The following is a 3,899-nucleotide window of genomic DNA, read 5'->3' as shown; positions in this document are numbered from 1 at the left end:
TCCCGTTCGTCCCCTTTTTTGTGCTGCCACATGTCTTCTATTAAGAATGCGCTCTAGTCAGTTGCAAACCTCTTTCCTCATACGCACCAAATAGAGGGGTCGTGATGAGGGTTCCATGGCCCTGGATTAAAGCCCGTCATCCGGTCAGGGGGCATTGGTGTTTCCGGTTGGGACCAAGAGGGGGGCACCCCTTAGAGCGCGCGATATAAATTTGATCCCATGCTAATCGAGGTTGTGGCCTCCCCGTCTTAAAGTTTTTCTTGAACGTTGCCTAGGGTGATTCCTTGCAACGGGATGTGGAATGGGTGTGTACTGGTTAGATGTGTTTCTTCTAAAATACCGTAAACGGAACTAGTCCTTTGTGACTGCTGAAATCTGTTGGCTGTGGTTAAAGAGTACAAACTCTGCAGAGTCAAAACCATTCAAGTAACCGTATCTATGGTCAAGGACTGTGATCAACTTATCTATGTCAGTGTCAGTGTCAGTCCCAACGTCCGTCTCAGTGTCAGTTTCAGTGACAAATCTCCGGTGAATGAACATGAATGGTAAAATCGGCTGAATGTTATTCCTGTGGATGGACTACCCCGTTTATTATTATGTACTGAATATTTCCTTGGAATGATTTAAATTCATGAACCGCTTGAATACGAATGATGAAATATAAGCCCTTTATGTGATGTCGCTCAGACGTCCGACTGTGGCATTCTTGTTATTTACTTTTGATATAAGCCCTTTATGTGATGTCGCTCAGACGTCCGACTGTGGCATTCTTGTTATTTACTTTCAATATAAGCCCTTTATGTGATGTCGCTCAGACGTCCGACTATGGCATCCTTGTTATTTACTTTCATTATAAGCCCTTTCCGAGATGTCTCTTAGACGTCCGACTGAGGCACGTTCTGTCATTTACTTTCAATATAAGCCCTTTATGTGGTGTCGCCCTGACGCCCGACTGCGGCATGTTAATTTATTTTTACCTTTCGAGGTGTCGCTTCAGACACCGTATCGGTCTTCAGTTATTTTATTGGGAGTTTGGGAGGACTACCACCTGACTTCCTTTTTATTTAACATGCCGTGCAAATTTGTTATGTGAGTGTGCATTACTAAACTGCTCATGTGCATCATGTTTGCATTTGTTATATCTTATGTCCGAACTGTCTTGCGAGTACATTCAAAGTACTCACCTGGCTTATTGATTTTTCTAGATGTTGACGAAGGCGATCTTATGGATGAAGAGCACGATAGCGAGTCTGACGCCTAGAGGAGTCCCAGTCAGTCCCGTGCGATCCTGGAATTGGTCACTTGTATCATACACGCTTCCGCTACCCGAATAAAATCATCGAGCCTCACTCCGACGCTCGATGAGCTATAAGATTTAGGAGTCATGTCACCCACTTCACTGTGACATATCCAAAACCACTTTGATTACGAGTCAGTAGTTATGCCACCATACCCTTGTGTCATATCCGCCTATATGTATGATATCAGCGTGCTTGTAATAAATTGTTGAGCAGCCACAGCTCATCCTTGTATAATATTTAGTACTTCTAGATTTCTGTATCAAGGATTTTTCTACCAGTAATGAGGATTTTCCTATACTAGTCTGATAAAAGGGTCAGTTTCTCAATAAATGTTTTATTGGAAAACTTGTCCTGACAAACTTGGTACCAGAGCCAGGCTGACTGTAGGAAGCCACTAGGTGTGATCGCTAATCAGTTATTAGCGTAATGAGTGCTATTTTAACATTTAGCAAATGTAGCAATTTTCTGTTGGTCATCATAAATTTATGATTTGACTATTCAGATATTTTATCTACTTTTGTAGATGGCTGGCAGCGACTGTGAGTCACAGATGTTCACCAATGTACCTGAGGGATTTATCAAGCTTCTCGTCTCCATCACCAAAGTCGCGATCGGGCCATCGGCTTGTCCGGAGTTCACACTCTACCAGCACAAGATCAGCGACAGCGTATCTATGCACCAGGCCGCAGTGCAATTCAAGGGAGGACGTTCTGAGTCATGCTGCTTCCGATTTATGGGAAGGGCCATGCCTACAGAGAGGCATGCCATGCAGATAGCTACCCGTGAGGTGATAGCTTGTCTCCGGGATGCTCTTCCTTCGATGAAGGCTCGTCGCTACCGCTACCTCCCCAGCCACATGCCATACACTTGTCACTATGCATTCGCTTGCCCTAGGGGAGAGAGAGAGATGAGGCTATTGAGATGTTGGTTGAGTATCTCAAGGCTCTCGAGGCCGCTTTTGATAACCTCGTGGACGACCTTGTGGCTGCTCGTATGGACTTCGTGCAGGGCAGTTTCGCCAACAGGAGGGAGCTCCTCCATACAGCACCACCACTGACTTACGTCGCGTCCGCAGCATCCTATACAGATGCCATGTTCGCCACCGCTCGCCGCCTGCCTACCGCTGAGGAGTTTGACCAGGTCATTGCTCCTACTCTAGTCAGTACTGCACCACCTGCCGCACCCGCACCAGCTCCTCAACTCAGCACTTCGTGCCTGGAGCCTATTAATGAGGAGGAGGTTGAGTCTCCAGCATCACTGGGTCTTACCCTCGGCAGGCCGAGGGACGTTCTTACCATCTCCGACTGAGTGCGCCTAGCAGCCGTACGATGTACCAGCTTATATGATATGTTTATATGAATATTGGTTGTGAGAAGTAGTTTGTGTGCGCATCATGTAGGAACTGGGAGAAGTGCACTAGCCTAAATAACATGTCAGGAATGCATACGCACATCCTGAGTGATGTATTGTATAATTACGGCTTGCGTGTAAGATATGCACTGAGCGGTCCTTCTCCATGCGCAATCAAGTATTTTCTTGAAAAATGTTGGAGTTCTTAAATTTCCGCCTTTGCAAAATTATTTATTTTGCCACTTAGTTTTTCTCATGAGTTTTACAAAAAAATACCCCAGAGTGGAAAATGCCTCGTCCTTGGACTCGTTCCATGCAAAGTCCACCGGAAGAAAATTATGGTACCCAGACAAGTAACAATTTCACACAGGGGCAGTCAAGTCAGCAGGCAGTGAAGCAGCATTTTCTCAAGTATGCCTCCTTTATGAGAAAAGCCAGCAGCAGCATCAATAAATGATGAACCATGTTATCAATATGGGAAATCATCGTGAAACATATCAGCAGCATTCCAAGTTGTCTGAACTACATAAGACACGTCCCCCAACGTTCTGTCACACTGATAGACCGCTCGATGCTGATGATTGGCCTCGAGACATTGAAAGGAAATTAATTATTGCACAATGTTCAGACCGTGAGAAGGTACTGTATGCACCTCACTACCTCACTGGAGCAGCTGCATCATGGTGGGAGAATTTCCTACACATGCACCCTGATGAAAATAACATCACCTGGGAAGAATTTAAAGAAGGTTTTCGTGGGGCGCACATTCCCAGAAGCATTATAAAGATCAAGAAAAGGGAATTTGATGACCTCAAGCAGAGAAGCATGACAGTGACTGAGTACAATAGTCAGTTTACTCAATTATCTCGTTATGCCAACAAAGAGCACATGACTGAAAATAAAAAGATGGAAAAATTTCTGGACGGTCTAGCACCAGCACTTAAATGCCAGCTGGTCGTACACACCTTTCCGGATTTCAAAACACTTGTGGACAAAGCCATTACATTGGAAAATGAGCGCCACAGCTTGGAGGATTTTCGCAAGCGCAAAGGGACCAGACTACTCATGCTCGCAACAACCGGAACAAGACTGATTTTCAGAAGAATGGAGCAAACAAGTCCACAACCAATGTTCCACGCCCAAACAAAAAATTTCATGCAAGGGACAAGGATTTTACATACCGCCCATGTGTTACTTGCTACGCTTGTGGAGAGGAAGGACACTATGCCAAACAGTGCCCAAAGCCAA

The sequence above is a fragment of the Triticum dicoccoides genome, chromosome 3B (genome assembly GCF_002162155.2).
Source record: "Triticum dicoccoides isolate Atlit2015 ecotype Zavitan chromosome 3B, WEW_v2.0, whole genome shotgun sequence".
NCBI lineage: Eukaryota > Viridiplantae > Streptophyta > Magnoliopsida > Poales > Poaceae > Triticum > Triticum dicoccoides.
The sequence above is the reverse complement of the archived record's forward strand: the minus strand, read 5'-3'. Positions refer to the sequence as shown.